Below are 27,267 nucleotides of genomic sequence, written 5' to 3'. Positions count from 1 at the left end.
TTTTCTCATTTTTAGGTATCTTTAAAAGACCAGGAAACTTTAAAACAAGGCAATAACTATATATAAAAACAATCACAATGAATAGTGGGTAAATATGGGATATACTTCAATCGAAGCAATCATACTATATGAAAAGTGGTATAATATTATTAGCAGATTGACCATGAAAATTTCAAGATTTATATTGAAAACTCTAAAACAACCAGAATAATAAAAACACAGAAGTCTAACTAAAAAGACAATGGTCAAGAAAAAATGTAACTGTACTCTATGTCAATACCAAAGTAGGTAAATAAGAAAAAGGAACAATATGTAGACAGGACAAATAGAAAACAAATAGCAAGAAAAGAAATATGTAAAGTGAGTATAGTGATATCTGCTTTAAGGGTAAATTATATAAACAGTGCAATTAGAAATCAGATTGTATATTAAATAAAGTGAGATCTTGATACGTCTTATGAGCAAAAAGCATATGAGAAATATTATGTGGGATAAAGCAAGATATTTATAATCATAAAGAAGTTAATTCCTCAAAAAGACATAACAATTCTGAGTATGCACCTAACAACAGAGCTTCAAAATACACACAGCCAAAACTGATAGAGCTGAAGAAGAAATCTATATTTACTTTTAAAGTTATTGACATTCAGCTTGCCATAATGGATAGAAAAAGTTGACAGAAAATCAGTAAAATTATAGAAGACTTGAACAACACATCAATGAAATTGATATAATTGATATTTTTAAAGTACTCTACTCATCAATAGCTGAAGATAAATTATTAAGTGGACACAGAGTATTGGCACTCATAGATCATATTTTAGGTGGTAAGTCTCAAAACTTTAAGATGCCTGAAAATATAAATCATGTATTTTTTGACCAAAATAAAATTAAAGTAGAAATCAATAGCAGAAAAATATTTGGAAAATCCCCAAATATTTAAAAATTGAATAATGCACTTCTAAAAACCCACAGTTCATATGAAAAATTACGTGACAAATTAGAAAATATTGTCAGCCAAATGAAAATTAAGATATAACATGTTACAATTTAGGTGTATATCTAAAGTAAACTTATGGGAATGGAAGTTCTGAAGTCAATATTCTAAGTTTCTACCTTAAGAACAAGGGCAAAGAAGATGAAATTAACACAAAGGAAGTGAAAAGAAAGAAATAACAAAGATAAAAGAACAAATCACTGACATAGAAAACACAGAAACAATTGAGAAAAATCAATGAAGCCAAAACCTGGTTCTGTGGTAAGATCAATAAAAATGATAAAATTTTCACAAGTCTGATCAGGAAAAGAGAGAGAATACAGTGTACAAATTACCAATATGAGCAATGACAAAATGGGAATTGCTAGAGATTCCATTGACATTAAAGGATAATAAGGGAACTTTATAATGGATTTCATGCCAAAAATTTTTACAACTTAAATGAAAGAAACAAATTCTTTGAAAGACACAAACTAACTACCAAAACTCATTCAGGGTGAAACAGATAACCTTGAATAGCACTATATCTATTAAAGAAATTACATGTATAGCTAAAGATATTTCCCCAAAGGAAATTCCAGGCTTAGATGACTTTAGTGGTAATTTCTGCCAAATTTAAAGAGGAAATAATACCAATTTACATGAAATTTTCCAGAAAAATAAATAAGGAGAAAGCCCTGTCCATTTCTGAAATTTAATAATGTTACCAAACCTCAATTGAGTTCGCTCACCCGTTGTACAGCAATCCAATCTCCAACACCAGGTGTGGTGGAAGAAAGTAGGAATTTTATTTTTGCACAGTGCTGAGCAAGGAGAGAGGGCAGCTAACGCTGAAATCCCAAACTCCCCGAAAAGCTAAAAGGACGAGTTTTTATTTGGGGTTTTATGTAGGGGAGGGGGAGCATATGGCCTTGCTTGTCGGAGCTTTCCCGCCAGCCTGTCTTTGGCCTTGAGACACTTGCAGAGAGGAGGGAGCTCATGACCTTGCTGGTCAGCAGCTTTCCCACCAGCCTGTATCTCTTTGCGGGAGGAGATAGTCCAGGTGCTTCTCCTTGATGGTGTCTGTCTCCATGGAGGATAGTGGATTCTGGAGCCAGGAAGCCAGAGAGTAAGCAGGGAATGAGTATTTTGGTTTTAACCCCATATATGCTGGGTTTAATGTGGGGAAGCTGATATCAGGGTGGATATCAATAAGACCTGTGTTTAGATGACTGACAGACAAAAAACACATAACAAGAAAAGAAAATCACAAGTCAATATCACTAATGAAAATAGATGCAATCACCCTCAGAAACTGAAGGATATATTGTGAGCAAGTGTAGTTTTCCCACATAGTTTAATTTTCAAAAATCAACCAATATGATTCACCATTTTAACAAACTCAAAGAGAAAAAGATGAAGTGAAAGCATGTGACAAAATTAACTCCCGATCATGATAAAAACTCTCACTAAACTAAGAATAAAACAGGACTTCAACCTTAACGCTAACATCATACTTAACAGTGAAAAAGCGAATGCTTTTCCTTTAACATCAGGAAGGAGGCATGGATCTCAACTCTCACCACCACCGCTACTTAACCTTATGCTTAAGGTCCTGGACAATACAATAAGGAAAGAAAAATGGTATGTAGAGTTAAAGAGGAGAAGAAAAAATTATTCACAAATGACTTGGGTGCCTAGGTAAAAAATCCTGAAGGATTTACAAATAAAAAAGCTCCAAGAGGGGCCGGCCCAGTGGTGCAGCGGTTATGTGTGCATGTTCTGCTTCAGCAGCCCCGGGTTCGCGGGTTTGGATCCCGGATGTGGACATGGCACCACTTGGCAAGCCATGCTGTGGTCGGTGTCCCACATATAAAGTAGAGGAAGATGGGCAAGGATGTCAGCTCAGGGCCAGTCTTCCTCAGCAAAAAGAGGAGGATTGGTAGCAGATGTTAGCTCAGGGCTAATCTTCCTCAAGAAAAAAAAAAGCTCCAGGAAATAATATTTGAGTTTAGTGAAGTCTCAGGATACAAGATGAATGTAGAAAATCAACTGTATTTGTATATATTACAGATGAAACATTGGAAATCAAAACAAAAAACCCAAATTATTTGTAATAAAATAAAAGATAAGAAATACTCAGGGTACATTTTTTATATACGTGCAAGATCTGTAACTAAAAACTACAAAACAAGGGGCCAGCCCCGTGGCCAAGCAGTTGAGTTCGCGGGATCCACTTCAGCAGCCCAGGGTTTTGCCAGTTCGAGTCCTGGGCGTGGACATGGTGCTGCTCATTGGGCTGTTCTGAGGCAGTGTCCCACATGCCACAGCTGGAAAGACACACAACTAAAAATACACAACTATGTACCTGGGGGGCTTTGGGGAGAAAAAGGAAAAATAAAATCTTTAAAGCAAAACAAAACAAAACTGAAAACCTACAAAACATTACTGAGAAAAATCAAGACCACCTAAATAAATGTAGAGATATATTATGTTTATAGATCGAAAGGCTAAATATTGATAAAATAGAAATTATTTAAATTGGTCTATAGATTCCTGATCAAAACTCTGGCTGCCTTTTTTTTTTTCAGAGAAAGTGACAAGCTGATTGTAAAATTTACAGGAAAAAAAGCAAAGGACTGTTTTTTTCTTTTTTTTTTTTTGAGGAAGATTAGCCCTGAGCTAACTGCTGCCAATCCTCCTCTTTTTGCTGAGGAAGACTGGCCCTGAGCTAACATCCATGCCCATCTTCCTCTACTTTAAATGTGGGATGCCTACCACAGCATGGGTTGCCAAGTGGTGCCATGTCCGCACCCGGGAACCAAACCAGTGAACCCCAGGCCACCGAAGCGGAATGTGCGCACTTAACTCCTGCACCACTGGGCCAGCGCCAGGACTTTTGAATAAGAACTTAGTTGAACGACTTACCTGACTTCGAGACCGATTACAAAGATACAGTTATCATGAGAGTATAGTATTGTTTTAAGTATAGATACACAGATAAATGAAGCAGACCAGAGAGATAAGAAGGAGACCTACATGCACGTAATAATTGATATTCAACAAAATGCCAAGGTAGTTTAACAGGGAGTGTACAGTCCTTCCAATACATGGTGCTAGAATAATTGTAATCCAACGCAAAAAAAATACTAATCAAAAAACAAAACCAACAAAAACTCAAACCTTACCTCATACATACACACATTACTTCTAATTGTATCAGAGACTCCAATAGTAAGAGCTGAAACTATAAAAGTTATAAAGATTAGCTTAGGAGAAAAATCTTCACAAACTTAGATATAGTAATTTAATTAGAGAGAACACTAACCATAAAAAAAGAAATTGATAAAATGGACTTTATTGAACTCAAAACTATTAAGAACATAAAAAGGCAAGCCACTGGGGCTGACCCTGTGGTGTAGTTGTTGGGTTCAGTGTGATCTGCTTTAGCGGCCTGGATTCTCAGGTTCGGATGCCGGGTGCAGACCTACACCACTTTTCAGACATGCTGTGGCAGCAACCCATATACAAAAAGTAGAGGAAGATTGGCACAGATGTTAGCTCAGGGCTAATCTTCCTCAAGCAAAAAAAAAAAAAAAAAGAAAAAGACAAGCTATAGACTAGGAGAATAGACTTGGAGAAAATATTGGTAAAACATATATCTGATAAAGGACTCATATTCAGAATATATAAAGAATATCTATAAATTAATAAGAAAACTAAATTTATAAAATAAGCCAAAGATCTGAACAGACATTTCTCAAAAAAAGATGCAACCTAAATGCCCATCAACTGATGACTGGATAAAGAAGATATGGTATATATATATACAATGGAATACCACTAAGCCATGAAAAAGGATAAAACCGTCCCATTCACAACAACATGGATGGATCTGGAGGGCATTATGTTAAGTGAAATAAGCCAGAGAGAGAAAGATGAACTCTGTATGACTCCACTTATAGGTGGAAGTTAAACATGTAGGCAAAGAGAACTGATTGGTGGTTACCAGGGGAAAGAGGGGTTGGGGGTGGGCACAAAGGGTTAAGTGGTGCACCTACAACATGACTGACAATAACGCACAACTGAAATTTCACAAGATTGTAAACTATCATAATCGTAATAAAAAGTAAAAACAAAACAAAACAACGCAAAAGATGCACAATGGCCAATGTGCATATAGAAGGATACACAGCATCACTAGTTATTACAAAAATGCAAATTAAAACCACAATGAGATATCACTACATACCTATTAGAATAGCTAAAATTAAAAAGTCTGACTACATCAAGAAGTGTAGAACAATTAGAATCATTGTATATTGTTGGCAGGAATGCAAAATGTGTAAATCACTTTGGAAAACACTTTAGCAGTTTCATATAAAGTTATACATACACCTACCACAGGACTCAACAGTCCCAGTCTTGAGTATTTACCCAAGAGAAATGAAATATGTTTACATAAAGACTTGTAGTCTAATGTTCATAGTAGCTTTATTCATAATAACCAAAAAGCAGAAACAACCCAAATGGCCATCAACTGTTGAATGGACAAACTATGGTATACTGGAATAGTATTCAGCAATAAAAAGCAATAGTAACTGATGCTATGCAACCAAGTGGATGCATCTTGAAAACATAATGTTAAGACAAAGAAGCCAGACACAGAGATTACATAGCCAATGCTTCTATTGAATGAAATTCTAGAAAAAGCAAACTATAGTGACAGAAAGTGCATAAGTTTGCAAGTGGCTGAGAGTGGGTGTAGCAGATTGACTCCAAACAGGCATAGAGTACCTTTTGGGGTGATGAAAATATTCCACATCATTATTCTAGTGTTCGTTACCTGATTATATGCATTTCTCCAAACTCATTTAATTGTACCCTTAGGATTGGTGAATTTTATTATATATAAATCATACTTCAATAATGCTGATTAAAAATAATACAGTTCCCAAATTGTAGAAGAAATATCCTAAGGTATTAATTGGCAAAACAGCAATTCAAAGAATAAAGAGAAGAGACTTATGAAGAGCAGATCCAAAACTTGAATAGTCTCTTCAGAGATCAATGACTTAGAATGGCCTCAAGAACTACCTATTTTAAAGGTGCAAATTTTAATGGGAGATCTCTATTAGAAAGTCACATAAGGGGCGTGTTGGTGTCTATATGTGTGTGTGTGTGTGTGTGTGTGTGTACATGTCACAGCTGGAGGACAGTGATAGTGATAGAAAGACTGAGATATCAAGGGAGCCAATGGAGAGAGGAGGAACTGGAGCCCTGCCGTAAAAGGGGCAGTGGCAAGGGGCTGACCAGGTGGGCTCCTGGGAAGGCTGGCCAGTTTTGCAGCATTGCTTTGAAAGCTGTTTGCTTATAAGTGCTCTTTGTTGACGTGCAGTAATCCATCTCCCCAGGTAACATACCCAGGGTGTAAGCACCTTTCCTCAGGAATAGAGCTGAGCAGATTTGCTACTAATATGCAAAGTATTTCATTTAGTAATGGCTTCCAGTAGGCTCTTTTAAAGCGCTCCTACTGCTATAGTAATAGATTGCATCCATAATTGTTTGCTAACAGTCGATGTTTGCACTAAATACAATCAAATGGCAACTTACCTCTAAAGTAAACAAGTGAGTTTCTAGTCTGTTCAACTTCCCCCAAATGAAATAAACCTTACCACTGTTTCTTGTTGCAAGTTATCTGGAAATGACATTTTCTCCCAATCTGCTTGGAGGCTTTCTGAGAACTCCAGAGTCGTCTTCTTGTATTCCTTGTCTGTTCTTTGCCTCCTTAGCAGGCAGGAAATTATCATAGTCGGGACAACTGCGTAAAAAAAGACTTGGCCTCCACACTTCACCTTACGGCAGTGCTTGATTGCTCCATGATGCAGTCCATCCTTTCTTTGCTCCTAAAAACAATGGCTAGTCATTATTTTATTTCAAAACTCTGGACCCAGAGGATAAACAGAAGTGGGGACGGTGTGATAATGAAATAATAGAGCCGGCTTGGGGAATGTTTGTTGATTTTCCCAGTGAATTGTGACCTACTCAGTCGCATTCATTTGCTGGATCAACCACAGAGGCAAGTGGGTTAAGAATCGTTGAAAGCAGGTGAGATACACAATGACTGATGTTAGTCTTATTTTTTTCCTTTCCACAGCAAAAAGCAAGATACAGTTCTGGCTTTGTGTGGCAACCTAGAATTCCTACATACTTGCATTTCATTTCATTACTATTTCCCACAAACACTTCTCAATTTCTCCAGACTAGATTACATCTTCCATCAACACCTATCTTCTCTCCCCAAAAAATTGAACAGATGCACAACAGAAATAGAAACATCCCTTCCTAGTGAACCAAACAAAGTATATTTTTCAATGTATGAATCAATATATTTCACATGTAGTTGAATCTAGTTAGTTGCATCGGAGAGGATTATACTGGGGCATGTTGGGATTTATATTCTTGTGACAGAGTATTTATCTGAACACCCCTAATTACCTGGAGGTAACTATTATCTTCTGCCACTTGGGTGTCGCCAATGATGTATGCAAAAGAAAAGAAAAGCAAAACCAGAAAACAAAAACAAACAAAAAAGATTTATGGTGATCTAAATCTGATTAATAACGAATATTTATTTCTCCTCAAAACCCCAGAAGGATTTACATGGCAAGTGGGGAGTTCTTGCTCTGTTTTAATTCAGAATGACATTTGAAATCTTCCATAAACTTCCAGGCTAAGCAATCAATATTTGGGGGAAAAGAAATTCTGCTGATGAAATCACAGAGTTGTTGAATTTTCCAGTACTTAGAGGCCATCGAGAACAAGTTCAATCCCAGAAAATTGAGATTCAGAGAGTTTTAATGGATTTGCCCTTGAGCATGGAGCTTGTGTCAAAGTTGGGATAAAATTCTACAAATTTTATTCTTAATACAGTGCTTGTCCCGCTGCACTAACAGTAGAAAGTGTGAAAATAAAATCACTGGCTACACTTATTGATTAAAAATACATAGTCAATGTAGAAGTATTCTCTACTGTAGCTAGTCAGAGAGTTTTGGGGAAAGCAAACTGTTTCCAACATGGGCATTGACAATAAACCCAAACAGAGATGCCTCATTTATTCCCAATCCCCGTCAGTAAGAATGTAGTGTGACTCAAATTAACAGTCATAAAATGATTTGTCTGATAATTCACTGGATTTTCATCTTACTCCAAATTCCCTTTTGTGGTTCAATTGGTTCCCTAGAATCTTTTGCCTTTAGTCTCCTTTATCCTTCCTGTCACAACCTAAAGAGTTTAAATGGGCTGCTTGTTCCAGATTCTATAAATACTTATGAGGCATGTAGCATATAACTTGCATCTCGCTAAGTGCTGACTGCACAGCATTGAACAAACCGGAATTTATCCCTGCCCTCATGTTGCTTACAATCAAGCTTTCCAGGAACACCAGTGGACGATACAGTAACTTCTGGGGCCCCATCTCCGGGGATTCTGATTGAACAAGTCTAGTTAGGCCTAGGAATATGCATTTTAACACATATCCTGGGTGGTTTCTAAGTAAGTTCAAAGGCAAGGCTTGAAAATGCACACATTTTGCCACGTGGTCAGACAGAGTGGGCATATGAGTCTTGAGAACCATGACACGTGTATTAGTCTGCTAGGGGTGCATAACAAAATACCGCAGACTGGCTGGCTTAAACAACAGAAAATTATTTCCCACAGTTCTGGAGGCTGGATGTCTGACAGCAAGGTGCCAGGATGGTCAGTTTCTGTTGAAGCCTCCCTTCCTGTCTTGCAGATGGCCACCCACTTACTGTGTGCTCATATGGCCTTTCCCGGGTGCATACACACAGAAAGAGGGACAAAGCTCTCTGGTGTCTCTTCTATTAAAAGCACTAATCCCATTGGACCAGGGCTCCACCCTCATGACCTCTTCTAACCCTAGTTACTGCCCAAGTCCCTGTCTCCAAATAACACCACGTTTGGGGTTAGGGATTCAAAATATGAATTTGGAGGGTGGACATAATTCAGTCCATCTCAGCATCTTTAGCACATCCCCTCGTTGTCCCGCTGACCCTCATTACCATAGAACTTGGGGAACTGCCTCCTAGCTTCCCAACAGTCAGGACAGAATTAGAATCCATAGGCAGCTTAAACCTGCTCCCTGAGACTAGCGATGTATTTTTTAAATGAAATAAAGACTAATTTTTTAAAAATAAAATTATACCCTCAAATTATTTAGCTTGGAGTAAAGGTAACTATTAGATGATGTTAATGTGTGAGTATATATACTCCCTGCCACCATCAATTCATTGTCTTCATTTGAGAACTCTAAACAGTGAACTTCCTAAGGGGATTGGTGGGGAGGACTGTGAATTCAAATGGTTTTTTACATTCCATGGAAACATCTAAAATCTCTGTAAGTGTATTTTCCAAATTCAGTTGCTCTGAATCAGTCAGGAGGTAAACACAAGCAAAATAAAAGGGAGTGGTAACTTGCTATTTTGCATTCCGCACCAGGTAAGAATAGCAAGTTAAATCCTCTGCCCAGCATCGAATCTTTACAGATTCTGTGCAACATCACACGCACAAAAAGAGTATAAAGATATTACGATTGTTTAGGAGCAAGAGTTGGCAGAGTGCTGTAAGTATTTCTGGACAACACACGTTTCAGATTCTCTTTTCCAATTGCCTAGGATTTTTCTAACAGCGCTATTTGGGTATAATTTATTTACCAAAAAACTGGACATATTTAATATACACAATTTGATGAGTTTAGAGATAGGCATTTACCCATGAAGCCATCACAACAATTAAGGTAATAAATATACCCAACACCCCCAAAAGTTTCCCACTACACCTTTGTTTTGTGTGTCTGTGTATATGTGTGTGTTAAGAATATTTAACATGAGATCTACCCTCTTGAATTTTTAAACTTACAATAGTCAAATAACCATAGTAACTATGTTATATAGGAGAACTTGTTCCAGAAGTCCAGATCTCTAGAACTCGTTCACCCTGCGTAATTGAATCTTGCCTAGGGTATTGTAAAAAAAAATTCTTGCTTATGGTTGAAAACAAACAAAACTTTGGGTTTCTTTATCTTGAGACATTATACGTTGTGACACAAAAAGTGATTATTTTACCTGTCTCCAAGATCTTTCTGACCCAAGACCTCTATTCCTGCTAACGTCTGACTCCTCACTCTGACTTTTCTCTTTCGTATCCTGATCATATAGTTTAAGTCAGTGCCACCCCTTTACTCTCTATCTCACTCAGATAGCAGTTTTCACAATTTGGTGTTTACTTTTTGGTTGATTACTAATATAAGATCTGTATTCCTTTTTGCACTGTAAGCTTGTACTTCTGGCGCACAGCAGGTGCTCAAAATATATTTGTTGAATGCATCAATTCACTGTGTTGATAGGCAATCATGACAGATGCATAGGGCATGGGTTAAGAGATTCGTATGCATTTTTGCTTAGTTGTGTGTGTTTTTTTCCCTCAGAAATGGAATACATGAAAGTATATTAATCCTTCCCATTAACGACACCTGACAGCATGTCACACTTCAGTATCGTTGATATGTTGTGTTTGGTAAAATTAATTTGTTTTTGAATCAGATTTTGATTTTTGCACACTTTCCAGTGTTTATGAGAGAAAGAGAAGCCAATGGACTTGATCTTCCTGGCAATGCTTTTTATTTCCTATGTATCTCTCTATGCTAAATGAAAGGAAGAGGTGCAGGTAATTATTGGCTATTGCAATACGATTTTTCAGGTAGCCACCATATAAGAGAGCCATGGGCATTTTTTATTGCTTTCAATCCCAACTTATGGCAGCTAAATTCATCATAAGCCAAACCCTTTGGTACAAATAGAAAATATTTTAAAACATACTGGTTCAAATTTCAGCTCAATTTGCTTTTCATTCCCTCACAAATTGTCCCACCCAATTGTATTCAGGCATGTAAAGAAATTATACAATTTTATCTCAAAGAAAAAAATGAAAGGGAGAAAGGGTAACAGAACTGATCCCAAATAATCTCATAGGTCTTTACAGATAAGCACATAATGACCTGACAGCAGACAATTATTTCTAAGAAACAAACAAAATGTTGTCAACACCCCTTACAATTAGGGTGAACATATCCCGGTTTTTCTGTTCTGGCAAAATTATTAATCATGCCTCTTTTCACCTTCAAAAATGTTCTGGTTTTGACAATAAATTATATGATCACCTTATTTATAATTTAAGAACACATGAAGCTTGGAAAATCTAGGAATTTAAAAATATATCTAAATAAATAGCAAAATATATTCCCTAATCATGAATTTTGTTTGTCATTTTTAAATATATTTTGGAAAAGCAATTGTCCTGAAATTCAGAAGAAGAACCTCAATTTTTTTTCCTGTATCTGACTCGAGGTAGCAATAATTCATCCTTTGGTAATCATGCTTTGAAAACGTGTGCCAAGTCAACTCGCGGACATCGAAACAGTGATGAGTCAGAGGATAATTATGGAAAGCATACTGGACACTCTGAATTTCTGCTCAGGGAACCTGGAATCTGGTCTGGACTCTACTATGAACTAACTTTGTGGCCTTAGGCCACTCATTTAAACTTTCTAAACACAAGTTTCCTGATGTATAAAGAAACTAAAAGTATTTTGCCTGGGGGCTGGCCTGGTGGCGTAGTGGTTAAGTTCACACACTCCACTTTGGCAGCCCGGGGTTTACAGATTTCGATCCCCACAGGTTGACCTAGAACTGCTTGTCAAGCCACACTGTGGCAGCATCCCACATAAAATAGAGGAAGACTGGCACAGATGTTAGCTCAGCAACAATCTTCCTCAAGCAAAAAAAGGAAGATTGGCAACAGATGTTAGCTTAGGGCCAGTCTTCCTCACAAAAAGTAAGTAAGTAAATAAAAAATTTCCCTGTCCATTTCACAGAGTTTACAGGATCAAATAAGAAAATACATGCATGCTATTATTATCATTCTATTCCATTTAAGGCAGGCCTGAATGGCTCTTATCTAAGAAAACAGACAACTGTGAAGTGCGTGAGATTCAGAATCTGATTGGGCTGCCAGAGGTCCTGGCTTACCTGGTGTCTTACCTTGGACACGTCATTTAACCTTCTTAGTTCTTAGTTTGTTCTTGTGCACGGTGAGGATAACAACTCTATTAAACTTACTTTCTCATGCTTGTGAGAGAATGCAAAACATCGCACAAAGAAATGCTAGCTTTGGGACTTCAGAGAAGGGCTGCTGTGATGATGGTTTCCTGCAATAGAAAATAGATGGTAGAACCCCCAGCCCTTCTACAGGTCTGAAATGTGTCTACACACATATGGGAAACTCAACAAAATGGCAGGGGAGAGGGTGAATCCAAATTATTTTGGAAACAAAAGAGTGACAAACTCTATAGATTTTGTATTAGTCGGTTGGGTTACTAATTAGTTCCTTCAACTCTTCTATATCTTATTACAGCCTATATGCTATTATAATGAAAATTAGTTTGTAATATATTTAAACAGAGTTGTTAACTGTGAAGAAAACTTGATACAAAAATAGTCACCAAAAGGGAAAAAGGAGAGTGTTACAGAACTTTACCGGCTAGACTGCAGTAGATGGAAGGAGCCCTAGGATGTGATCTTCAGAGATTGAGTGTGATCAGAGAAAAATAAAGTAGCAGGTGGGTGAGCAGCAGCATGACATTCAAAACTGTCACTGAGGTAAAGACTGATAACTCCAGTTGAAAGCCTAAAAAACTCAACCACGGTGATCTCATTTAGCCTGGTTCATGTCTTAGGAGACAGAAGGTTTCCAACATTTTTCATAGACAGGAAGTGATCACAGATTTTGACACATTTCAGACCAAGGTTAATCGTGAGAGAATTGAAGGAAAGAGGGACAAATACAAAGACTTGCTGCCCCATCAAATTTTTCCAAAAATGTCACTTTTATTTTGTAGCTTCTTCCATTCTTAACTTTGTTCTAGCTCTTTGTTAAAGAATATTGGGAAAGTTTTGCGTATTATATGTTAAACATTGGATCTTTGATAGTTCACTTTTTATGATCTGGAAATAGGAGAAAGATATTATAGTTAGAAGGGTATATAATTCAGTTTTTACCTGTCTGGACTGAAAATTGTTCTGAGTGCATTTCTAAATTGACAGCTTGTTAATCAACATTGGCAATTTTTAATTGAGTTTCTCTCAGTATTTTGCTTCTTGAATGTGAGCTGTATCGATATATCATCTAGGATGGGCATAAAAATGAGAGGAAATTCAACCTAACAAGAAAAAAAATAATTAAGGGGAAAAAAATCAGCCGGAAGTGTAAAACCTTATAAATTGTGAAAAGATTACTAGTAATCAAAATGTGTGACTTTCTCTTTATGCAAATATTACTGAAAACCATGCATATGCAAATAAAGATGCTTCTTTATGACAGAGATTAAAGACACACAGTACAGTGATTACTATTCTTTGTATACATTCAAATACAGCAAGACTGATATGCAAGCAAAATGAATTACAATCGAGAATAACACTCTATTATTATCATATCACTCAAAACCAGTAGCAAGTAGGCAATACAGCATGCAGAGAAACATGGGAATGTGGAAAGGCATTAGAAAGACATTGGAAGATTTATTTTCTAGGAATATGATTTTCTATCATTCATGATTTAAAAATCTATAGGCAACAACAAAATGAAACACAATGGAAAATATATACCAACTTAATTATTTATGAAACAACAGCAGTCCTGCGTACATCTCAGAGCCTTGGGCAAGAGTGATCTTTTTAGGTCTTAGATCTTGAATATCAATGCTAAACTATTCATAAAAATTTTCAATGCAGAAGAACACTGTAACTGATTCTGTCCGTTATTTTAGGGAAAAAAAGCCATCAAATCCAAATTAGATATTCAATTTGGAAGCTGTTTGGGGGAATTTACTCTTTCTTTAGGGCAATCATGTTTAAGAAACTGTCATGCATATGTGTTAAGAAGGAGTATTTAGCCAAAAGCTTTCAGAGTTACAACTTATATCACATGCCAGGGTTAACAGAAAATATAATCATGTAGTATTTCCTTTTGAAGATTGAACCACGACAGCAACTAAGGTAATAATAATAATCTATGACTATGGCTTAATAAAGTATCTTATTATTATATGGTTAATTTAGAATTTTGCTTACAAAGAAAAAATACGGTATTCCTGAAATCCGCTTCCTTTGAAAAGGCATACTGTGGAAAGTAGATTGGTTTAGTTCAAATCCACTGCAAAATAATTTAAAATCTCCAAGCCTCCCCATAACTTATTCTAAGTGGTGTGTGAGTTAAGTAGTTGACAGATCTATGCTACCTGAACTAATTGCTAGTTTATCTCTGACTTGGGATTTGAAAATGTTGGAAGTGCCACATGAAAAGATAGGAGGGCAATAAGAATTGTGTTCATCATCCTCAATCCTCTTCTAGAATTGTCAAAAAAAAAAAAAAAAAAGAAACAGTAGCATTCCAAATAACTAATACATGATCTTAGAAGCCAGGTAATAAAGACAGAAAGAAGGACAGCTATAGATTTTTAATAGAGTAAAATAGGTGAGTATCTTAAATCAAAAACATATTGCTGAGGGGCCTACCTGGTGGCATAGTGGTTGTTTGCATGCTCTGCTTCGGCAGCCCAGGGTTCACCAGTTTGGATCCCGGGTGCAGACCTGGCACCACTTATCAAGCCATGCTGTGGCAGGCGTCCCACATATAAAGTAGAGGAAGATGGGCATGGTTGTTAGCTCAGTCAGCAAAAAGAATAAGACTGGCTCAGGGGCTAATCTTCCTCAAAAAAAAAAAAAATGTATTGCTGAGCTTTTTAAATTCTGCATTGTCTCTGGAGTCATTACATATTAGGCCCAGTCTGGTCCACAGGATTGAATATTGCCATTTTTATCTCGATATCTATTCAGAAAGTCAATATGTTTTCCTTCCAAATATTTGAAATAATCAGTACTTAACTTTCTACTTGTACAATGGCGATGATGATGATGATAGTAACACCACCAATAACATAGTTGTACACAGCTACATAATTTTTGTGAATTACCTTATGTGATCTTCACAACAACACTGAAAAGGACAAGGGCAGATTTTATCATTAACCTTAGGTACCTAAGGAGGAAGCTGAGATAAACGACTCGTCAAGGTTACCTGCCAAGGCCACATGGCTGAGGTAAGTGATTGGAACCTGAGTATTAAAACTCTGTATCCAGTATTCTTCGGTAAAGGCCATGCAGCCTCACTCTTCCTGCCGCATGCTAAAGCAGACATTTCCTCAGTCTTAAACTTTGTGTAAAAATAGAGAAATTGATATTTGGAATGCAGGATATCTGCTAATATTTCCTATATTATGTTTCAGATTGTAAACTATATTACAAAATTTGTTTGCACTTATAAGCAAAGATTCTATTTTTTGAGCACCATTAGCAAATGATTATTTTTTACCACATTAGTGTTGTTTGGATTTCACACCAAAAGCAAAAAATACCAGTCACCTTCTTTGTGTGAGATCCAAAATCAAGTTATCCATCTTTACTAAAATATGAACTTTATTATTTTTCTCTTGTTGGCAATGACATTGTCCAGTGTATTTAATTTACTTTCATTATTTTTTCCCAGCTTTATTGAAGTATAGTTAACAAGGAAAACTGTATAGATTTAAAGCATACAGTGTGATGATTTGTTATACATATACATTGTGAAATGATTACCACAATCAAGTTAATTAAAAAAAATTAGAAAATTAAAAATTGTTACCATTTTTTTGATGATAAGAACACAGTATTTACTCTTTTAGCAAATTTCAGGTGTACAATGCAGTATTACTAACTATAGTTACAATTCTTTACTTTAGATTACCAGAACTTATTCCTGTAGTGGACAGCAGGATCATTCTCAGCCCCAGGGCTCCAGCCTGTCCTTCCTGATAAACAACCCCAAGGATTTTGGACTTGCCTAGACAGCCCCACTATTGTATGGGTACCCGCTTCTCCAGCTACTTTGAGTGTTGGCTAATAATCCTCATGGCTGCACCCTCTGAGATTCATGGTCCACAGACAGGAGTGCACTAGCCTGCTTCAGCAACCTAGGACTTTTCACGGGTGAGCTTCTTGCCTACCACCCCACTCATACAGATCCTTATGCTTACACTGGGCCCATCCAGATAATCCAGAATAATCTCCCTATTTTAAGTTGAATCATCTAAATTTGTTATTTCTTTAATACATTTTCCTCTTCTTTTTTTTTTTGCATCATAATATATTTTGAATTCTGTGTAGATTACATCATGTTCACCACCCAAAAACTAATTATAGTCCATCCCCTCACATGTGAGCCTAATCACCCCTTTTGCCCTCCCCCCCATTCCCCTATGGTAACCACCAATCCAATCTGCATTGCTATGTGGTTGTTTGTCGTTGTTTTTATCTTCTACTTGTAAGTGAGATCATACGGTATTTGACTTTCCCCCTCTGACTTATTTCACTCAGCATAATACCCTCAATGATCATCCATGTTGTCACAAATGGCTGGATTTCATCATTTCTTATAGCTGACTAGTATTCCATTGTGTATATATACCACATCTTCTTTATTCATTTGTCCCTTGATGGGCACCTAGGTTGCTTAGATGCTTCCTGCATCTTTTAAAGTATGCAATTAGAGGTCTTTCAGGGAAATACTGTGAGAATGGCATTTCTGTCTGTTCCCTCTGCACTGAGCCCTGTTTTGACGTGGATATTTTCTCATTTATCCAATCTCTAGGAGTCACTCAGCTGGTTTCTGGATTTCTTGCAGAGGTAATTGCTCCATATATAGCTATAAGTTCAGTTTGTCCATGGGAGGATGTGAGTTCAGAAGTCTCTTATGTCACCATCTTGTACCCAAACTTGTAATAACAAATTTACGTTTGTTATTATTGCAGAGCAATTCCCTATGCAAGAAATCCAGAAACCAGCTGAGTGACTCCTAGAGATTGGACAAATGAGAAAATATCCACATTAAAACAGGGCTCAGTGCAGAGGGAACAGACAGAAATGCTATTCTCACAGTATTTCCCTGAAAGACCTCTAATTGCGTAATTTAAAAGACGCTGCCTGAGTATCCAGCTTCCAATCAGACTGCATCTGGGTGCTAAGTGAGATCCTCCCCTTTGGGACATTTAAAGATCATGGCACACCCTCATATACTGGGAGCCACTAAGAACAAAGTAGGTGACTTGGACAATCACAAAGGTTTGAGAGGCACCCTAGAGGTTGGGAAGGGCTTAATAATAAGGTTCATCTTCTATATGAGACTGCCCTGTCAAGACTGGAAGAGGTGAGAGTTTTATCTAATGTGCAGAAATCAACACACAGAGTAAAGGAAAATGAAGAAATAAAAGAATATGTTCCAAACAAAAGAACAAGATAAAACTCCAGAAATAGATATTAGTGAAAAGGAAATAAGTGATCCATCTGATAAAGAGTTCAAAATAATGCTCTTAAAGATGCTTACCAATGACAGGAGAACAATGTATGAACAAAGTGAGAATTTCCACAAAAAGGTAGACAGTATAAAAAAGTACCAAACAGAAATCACAGAGCTGAAGACTGTATTAACTTCACTGAAAAATTCAATAGAGGTGTTTAACAACAGACTAGATAAAACAGAAGAAGTGATCAGTGAACTCAAAGACAGGACTATGGAACTCATTCAATCAGAGCAGCAAAAAGAAAAAAGAATGAAAAAGAGTAAAAATAGCTTAAGGGACTTGTGGAACACCATCAAGTGGACCAATATTCACATTATAGGGTTTCCAGAAAGTTAAGAGAGAAAGAAGCAGAAAACTTATTCAAAGAAATAATCACTAAAAACTTCCCTAAACCGGGGAAAGAAACAGACATTCAAATCCAGGAAGCCTAGAAAGTTCCAAATCGATGAATCTAAAGAGACACACACCAAGCCACAGTATAACTAAATTGTCCAAAGTTAAAGATGACAAGAGAATCCTAAAAGTAGCAAGAGAAAAACAACATGTTACATTCAAAGGAACCCCCATAAGACTATCAGCAGATATTTCAGCAGAAACTTTCTGGATCAGAAGGGAGTAGCATGATATATTCAAAGGAATGAAAGGAAAAAACTGCCAACCACAAATTCTCTGCCTTGGCAAAATTGTCTTTCAGAATTGAAGGAAAGCTGACAGTGTTCATGACCACTAGACTAGCCTTACGAAAAATGCCAAAGGGACTTCTTCAGGCTGAAACAAAAGTATGGATCTCACTTGTAGAAGTAAATATATAGTTAAACTCAGAATACCCTAACGTAATGATGACAGGTAAATCACTTATAAATATACTATGAAGGTTAAAAGAAAAAGTGTTAAAAAGAACTACAATTACAATAATTTCTTAATGGATACAAGAGATAAAAAGATGTAAATTATGACATTCAAAACATAAAATACAGAGGGGAAAGTAAAAATGTAAAGCTTTCATATGCATTTGAAATTAAGTTGTTATCAGCTTAAAATAGACTTTTATAAATATAACATGATTTATCTAAGCCTCATTGGTACCACAAACCAGAAACTTATAGTAGATACACAAACTATAAGCAGAAAGGATTTAAATCATACCGCTACAGAAAAACCATCAAATCACAAAAGAAGAGAGCAAGAGAAGAAAGGAACAAAGGAAATACAGAACAGCCAGAAAACAATGAAAAAAATGATAATAGTAAGTCCATACCTATCAATAATTACTTTAAATGTAAATGGACTAAATTATCTGATCAAAAGACATAGAGAGCTGAATGGATTTAAAAAAAAAAAGACACAAGTATATGTTGCTTACAAGAGATTCATTCAGCTTTAAGGACACACACAGACTAAAAGTGAAGGGATGGAAAAGGTATTCCATATAAATGGAAGCCAAAAATAAAAAGGAAGGGTAACTACAGTTATATCAGACAAAACAGACTTCAAGACAAAGATGGTAGTAAGAGACAAAGAAGGTCATTATATAATGATAAAGGGGTCAATTCAATAAGAGGATATAACGTTTGTAAATATTTATGCATCTAACATAGGAACACCTAAATATATAAAGCAAATATAAACTGACCTCAAGGCAGAAATAGCAATACAATGATAGCAGGGGACTTCAACATCCCACTTTCAACAATAGATAGACCATGAAGACAGAAAATCAATAAGCAAACATTGGATTTAAAATACACTTAGACCAGAAAGACTTAACAGACATTTTTAGAACTGTCCACCCCATAGTATCAAAATACACATTCTTATCAAGTGCACACGAAATATGCTCCAGGTTAGGTCATATTTTAGGCCACAAAACATCTTAATAAATTTAAGAAGACAGAAATCACATAAAGCATCTTTTCCAACCACCATGATATAAAACTAGAAATCAATTATAAGAACAAAACTGGAATACCGCAAATATGTGAAGATCAAACAACATGTTCCTGAAAAACCATGGATTAAAGAAGAAATCAAAAGAGAAATCGAAAAGTATCTTGAGGCAAATAAAAGTGCAAATACACCATATAACACTGTATGGGATGCAGCAAAATTAGTTGTAAGAGGGAAGATTATAGCGATAAATACATGAATAACAACAAAAAAAGATCTTGAAGAATTAACGCCAATCCTTCTCCAAAACAGAAGAGGGGGAACACGTCCACATTTGTTTCAGAGGTCAGCCTTACTCTGACACCAAAGCCAGACAAGGACACCATAAGAAAAAAAAAATTACAGGCTAATATTTCTGATGAACATAGACACAAAAATCTCCAACAAAATATTAGCAAATATAATTCAACAGCAAATTAAAAGGATCATGCATCATGATCTAGTGGCATTTATTCCAGGGCCGCAAGGATGGTTTAACATCCACAAATCAATCAATGTGAAACACCACATTAAAAAAATGAAGGATAAAAATCCTGTGATCATTTCAATAAATACAGAAAAAGCATTTGACAAAATTCAACACCCACTCATGATAAAAAAAAAGTGGGATCGTTGGACCATATGATAGTTCTATTTTTAATTTTTTAAGGAGCATCCATACTGTTTTCCATAATTTCTGCACCGATTTACTTTTCTACCGGCAGTGTGTAAGGGTTTGCTTTTCTTCACATCCTCCACAAACCTTGTTATCTCTTGTCTTTTGATCATAGAGTAAAGCAGGAGACAGTAAATGTGCACTCAGAGCTTGTTTGTTTTACTTGGCTCATTTTCTTATCTTTTCCACCATGCACATGCAGGGGAGGCAAAACTACCCTCTTAGCATCTTCAGTTGGACCTGAGAATTAAATTGACATAAGCCAGATTAACAAGAGACAAGCACACTGATTTACTGCATACAGGTTTTATGTGACACAGAAGCCTTCATAAGGAAATGCAGATCCAAGGAAATGCCAAACCTAAATGGTTTTATACTAGGTTGAACAAAGAGAGGATATTGTAGGAAAATAACTGCGATACATGGGGAAACTAATAGAAGATGAAAGCTATTTTAACGAGATCTAACAAATCTTTGTACAGATTTCTCTTGGCTTCAACTCCCCATCTTTGGTGATAGGAATGTTTCTTTCCTCCTGGTAGATGGCAGATACCTTCCACATGGGAATTTTATTTCCTGCTTTCAGGAAGAAAAGGGAAGATCAGAGCTTTCTTTTTGCACTTGCTATTTTTCAAAATAACCCTTATGCGAAAGTGGCGTATTTTGGGATGGCATTTTGCCACCCTTCACACATCACACAGGGAAAACTTTTCAGTTTATCAACTTGTAGGTAAACATGAATACCATCAGAGGATGTAAAAGATGTATTTATAGTTAACCCATAAAAGATCTATTAAATTATTTAACTGTGTATAACCTATATTTTAAAAGTGTGATTTTTGTGTCACAGTGAATCGTTCACTCAGAAGAAAAGGGAAGAAAGCAACTGAAGAAGCCTGATGTAGAGATTGTAACCACAGGCAGGAGGCTGCTACAAAACCAGGACAGTGCAATTGTTCTGAGCGAAAAGAAGCTGAAACTAGCGATTATGCATAGGGAAATTGAGTCTCTGGGGCTCCCCAGAAACTGTTTTGTGGTTATCTGAACACTTGAACTGGTTTCAGAATCGGTTACATGAATGGGCAGTGGATAAGATAGAAATTGAGAACATACAGTTTGATTGAATCTTTAGCTTTGTCTTAAAATGACCAATGGGTTCCTTGATAATGAAATGTTTCTATGTGTTTTTTGATTATTGTCTTTATTTGTTTGTTTCATTTCTTGCTTCTTTATTGGTAACTAAAACATCCCAAGGGAGAAAGATCATAAAGCAAATGAAGGGCAATGTCAAATATTACATGTTTGATGTTAGACCTTAAATATGTGTGCCTTATAGCGCATGATAAAATTTGATCTCAAAAAAAAAAGGTAATCCATTAAGAAAGTTTTTAACTATTCTATCGCTATTCAAAGGATTGGTGTGTTGAAAGATCCATAAAAACTTGAGAGTTTTATAAATCCTAAAGTAATATATATAACTGAATTAGACCCTGGGAATGATATTTCAGCAACAGGGGAATTACTCTTGTGATTACCAGGTATATCATTTTTACAATTGTATTTTTATTTACTTGTATTTCTTGGCCTTATCTTTAAAACTTGTTGAAGTAGATTATTATTTTTAACAGCTCTGCAGCGAGAGAAATCAAGTAGAGTTTTATGATTTGAAAATTATCTAGCTCAAGCAGCTTTATATCTGTAAGAAAGTGAAATTTCTGAAATCCAATGAGGAAAATGGGCTTGCTGACACCTTTGAATTAATGTAAGGAAAATCTCTATACACTCAAAATAATTGAAATACCATTATCCACAGTTTTTCTCAGACATTAAAATGGGAATGATCACACACTTTCTATCCCCACTACTTAGGACATACTAAGATTAATTCAATTTTTCAAATAAGAATATATAAAATATTTAAGGACTCAGGGTATCAGAGAAATACAATGTTATTAGGTAAAAATGTATTATGCTCTGGGATGTGGTAAGATTTTGACTTGGTACTATATTTTCTAAAAATTACTTCAATGCTGTATGTAGCAATAACCTGTTTAGAAACTTTAGCTTATAGTCTCCTTGAAAGAGATTCTGTGTATCAAATTCTCTCTTCTTTAACCAATTCTCTTTAACATTAAAAACATTCTGGGACATTCGCCTTCAGTTTAATTGGTTGATTAACAGAACCTTAAAAGATCCTCATTTCTGTCTATAAATTTTTTGAATGCAGTGTTGGCCTTCCATCTATATTTATGGAATATTAATTTCTGAGATGGGCTGATTAGAAGTAACTTTGTGTACTCAGCAAAGGGAATGAATAAAACGCCTTAGCTACATTATTTTCCATTATGTAACCTTGTCAAGCAGCAAGCAAATATCCCTGAGCCATTCAAAATCACACTTGGTTTCTATGAAATTCTAGTAATTCACATCTTATTTATTGGGATTAATATCGATTGTGTCTCCTCAAAGCAGCTTTTATATAAACTCGTGCCTTGTTGTTGAAGGAGTGAAGGCAATGAACACATGGCTAATTCTTAGAGGTTTTTGATTTGAAGGTGTGTTAATGGAGCTACTTGTAGGATTCAGACTCTACTTTTTCTCAATACTCATATTTAGAGTCAAGATCATGAAAAAATTTATTTAAGTCATTGTGTTGCTAAGTTACAGAGAAAACGAGGGACTAAAGAATGGTAGGCAATATATGTAAAAATATTTTAAAACCCTCTAATGAAAATAAGGGCCAGTCTTAATGTTGACATGATAGAAAGCAGCAAAAGGTGAATGACTTTTTAAAAAATGTGCTACAAAGAATTATTCAGGCATAGACTAAAAAAATAAAATGTTAAAAGTTCTTAGAACACCAAACATCAAAGAGAACAGAGGATAAAGGGGACAGAAAGAACTACCCAGAAGTAAAAGAAAGAGAGAAAAAAGTACACGAGGTAACTTGAAAAATAAATTAAAATAAATAGGATAAGGTTTAGAATGGTGGAGGCTGCAAGTGAGAAGTTGATAAAGAGAAAGGAATTCAATAAAGAACAATAGAAGTAATTGAGGCAGAAAAAAAATCCTACTTTAAAAAAAGACATACTATTATCAATAAAGATGTTTAGCTTGACTTACAATAACGAAAAGACTAGTGAATATTTTGACTGTTCATGGCTTTATGCACTGAGTTGGACGCAAAACTTGATTCCTTTGAATGGTCTATGTGAAGTGAACTCTCTGATGCTTAATTAATTAATCTTTTTAATGAAGACTAGGTCACAGATTCATAACAAGTCAATAATCCAATTCTAAGTCTTATTTTAGATTACCTATTGTCAATGAAACTCAATTGATTTGCTCATTAGCCACAGCGCCTAGGTAGCTAGCAGAAAGAAAACATGTAAATAATTTTCTCTCATAATTTTTTGAGACCAGAGGAAAAAGCAAAGATGCCACAGAAGCTTCTTAGCAGTGAACCATGCATTGATTTTTCACTAGTTTAGTATTCATTATTCCTGAAAATTTGAAGGTACAGCTTACAATGAAAGCTACAAATATAGAACAAATAAATAGGAATTTTAAAAATAATAACACAACACTCAACGGAGAAAAATTTCTTTCATAAGACCTAAAGCTGTTTATAGCCTTAAGCACAAAGCTTATCTTTAACTATGCTGGAAATCAGGAACAAAAAAGTAATTTGAGTTGTTTCACAGATTTCTTCTAGAGCCAGATATCAAGTCACAAGGAGAGAAAATAGTCTCCCTAGCATTCAACTATGGGAGGAATTAACTCTTTTTTTAACTACAATGAATATAACAATGGACAATGTTTCTAATAACATTTTAGAAATAATAAAAAAAGCCTTTGCTTCCATCACTTTCATTGAAGACAGTTATCATTCTAAAACCGACATCAGCTTACGTTATTTCACTAATTGAATCTTTTGATGACTTAATGCCTATAATTGTCCTCAGTGTGATCCTTCGAAGGCCATGAGCCACTAGAGCTAATTATTAAATAGTATGCAGATTCCAACGCCCCAATTTAGACCTTCTGAATGCAAATATTTGACGACAAGACCCAAGAAGCTGCATTTCAACAGTTCTGTGGGTGAATTTACGACAGTAGAGTTTGAAAACCAGTGGCCTCCATGTTTAAGCTGAAACTGGTGGAGAGTTAGCTATTAAGGATTAGGTAGCCAGCAACTAAAGTTTTTTTAGGCAGTGATTCATTGTAGCTTTTAGTGTTCACCCACCATTGTTAGCTTTGCTACTTATTTGTAAAAGTCATGCAGATACATAATATTTTTTCCGACTCCAACTAGATTCCTCATAGATAACATCCCTGACACCTGGGTCACCGTGGTAATGGATGCTCGAGTTGTTTTTTAGAAACTAAGAGTCAACCTCTGTCCAGTCCAGGCCAGTCAAGACCACTGACCCACCAATTGGGCCCATACGGGTATCCGATAGCTGACCTCTGGGACGTCAGGGAGCTAAAAACTCCACCCTCAGATCATGCTAATGCCACCATTTTGCGAACATGTGCCCTATGAAGAGTCCATGAAGCTTGACTACACTTGGGCAGATCATCAGTTACCTGACTTCTCCTTACCGCCGAGCATCTATCCCCACACTTCAGACCACCCTGCCCCTCTACCCCAAAAATATCCCTAATCCTCATTTTTGGGTAGGCGGATTTGAGATGCTTTCCTGTGTCTTACTTGGCTGCCTTGTGAATAAACTCTTCCTCAGCTGCAAACTTGTTGTCTCGGTGATTGGTCTATTATGTGGCAGGCAAAAGGAACCTGGTTCGGTAACAAATCCTTTCCTATTAGGCAAGGCTTTCCCACTGTCATCTTCACTGATCGCTCTGTATCTTTTGGGATATCTTCCTCTGTACCTGCATCTGTATCTAGACCCCATGTGTCAGTCCCTCTGACGGCTTACTCTGCACTTCTCTGTCCATCCTGCCTTTGATCAGGCTGATTCCTCCGCATGAAGGGAAGACCCTTTTTCCTTTTGATTGGTTGAAGAATTTCTGTTTTACAGAATTCTGAGCTAAAGGTTTTCCCTCTCTGGTGCTTTTAATTATTCTAGACAGAACTATTGGTTTTCCTATCTGTACCTCCATGGCCCATTACATACTTAGACATCCCTTAGAGCCGATATTATATTACTATGCTTTTGGCTGCTAATCTTCCCCACTAAATTTTTAGTATCTCAATATAGAGATTTGAATTGTCAACAAATATTTGAAATGAATTGGCAAGGATGTGTAAAAAGTATCAGAGTTGATAACTAAAACCCAAGTTTCCTGATAGCTATTTATTTCAATTTTCCATATGCTTCCTTAAAGTTATTTGCTAAATATATACTCCACACAATTTACCTTTTGACAAGTGATTTTCATTAATATTTAATAAATGACTAAATAGACATCTAAATGACTTTCAGTGTTATTATCACAGTTTACTTGCTAAATAGAAGATCAAACATGGAAATCTATTTTCTAAATCAGAAATATCTAAGAGAAGAAGATGTAAATAAGTAGATAAAACAAGTAGAAGTAAATACAATGCAATGCAATGCAATAAAAGTATGGCAGATATTGTAAAAAAAGTTAAAAGACATAAACATATTCCACATGACTTTTTATATCCTGTAGAAGCCCCAATGGGTTAATTTAATAAAACAAGCAAGTAAAGTAGGAAAAAACATGCTCTGAAGAACAAGAAGACCTCCCCGGGATGAAATCTAGTGATTTTTGCTTAAAAAAATTGTAAATATCTCCCTCCTAATATGCAGCAGGGTGTTTCTGTCACAGTCCACAAGGCTTTCGTTCTGATAATGAGAGCTATATTTAATTAACCTGTGGTCCAGGAGGCTCTTTACCAAGGGAGACATTCTAACGTCTCAAGTATTTGGTGGAACATTTGACCAAATTTTTATTTCAGATCAACAAATAGACAGTGAAGTCCAAAGATCAATGTTAAGATTCCTATGACCCAGGAATTTTTGTATAAAACCTGAACATCTCACTAGTTGTATACAATCTGAACAAATAACTAGTTGTATAAAATTTGAACATCGAACTTTCCAGTCTACAGTAAGATTATATGATTTACACCCCTTGATTTCCTTTTTCTCTCTATTCTGCGCTCCAGATTTCTGACTGGGGCCCTGTATTTGAATCTTATTAACTCCCTTCTTCTTTGTTATCCCTAATTATAGAGCTGTCAATCTCAAAACCCACAAAAGAGGGAAATTTGAAAACATTCTGGATTTGTATTATACTATTGAATGCATTGTGGGTTTTTTCATATAGCTGGAGGGGGACAGCTTGAAATGAACTTTTCACAGGGAAAAAAATAGGTGAGTGTTTAACAGGAAAAAAAAGGAATTGACAGATATATAATTATTTTACTGTCTCCTCTTTGTTTCTTTCTTCCCCTTTGTCAACTGCCTTCTCTCTTGACTCACCAACAGTCTCCCCAAAAGTTATTTTGTTCAGTACTCTTTCATCACGTGTACAAAGCAAATTGAACAGGGATCTGCTTGGGTATTTTTTCCTTCAGGTGAAGCATGCAGAGTTGAGCTCCAGGAGAGTGAGGATTGCAATCTTCAGAATCCTGGGGAGTTTGGCCGACAGCAAGAGCGATCGACTCTAAATCTGTGTGTGGAAAAAGTGCCCTGTAATTACCAGTCATATCACAAAAACTATTCATGTGGGTACAATCCAGGAGGATCCATCAAAAAATCAACTGAATACTTTTAATTAGAAAGGAGCCAAAAAATGTATATAAGTTGAATGCCAGAAACAAGTTTCACTATGCATGCATGTCAATATCCTTGTAATCCAACTGGCATCAATAATAATTATGATTCAGGTGAAGGAAACAAAGAGGTCAGAGGTGCTATGCAAAAAATGTTTTACAAAATGAAAGGGAAAAGACAGGAGAAAAATTCAGTTAGAGAATTACTCTAATTTTATGAATTGTAACCTCTCGTTTCTGTGTATGATAACTGTTTCCATAACCTGAAACTACAGAGCTGTCATTAAAATTCAATAGGTCTTATAAAAAATACGTATGTTTCTAACATTTAGAAGGCTGCCATTTGTTCTGGATTCTATTTGCATCATGCCCCAATATGTTTTGATATC

Source organism: Equus quagga, chromosome 15, assembly GCF_021613505.1.
Source record: "Equus quagga isolate Etosha38 chromosome 15, UCLA_HA_Equagga_1.0, whole genome shotgun sequence".
NCBI classification, from domain to species: domain Eukaryota; kingdom Metazoa; phylum Chordata; class Mammalia; order Perissodactyla; family Equidae; genus Equus; species Equus quagga.
The sequence above is the reverse complement of the archived record's forward strand: the minus strand, read 5'-3'. Positions refer to the sequence as shown.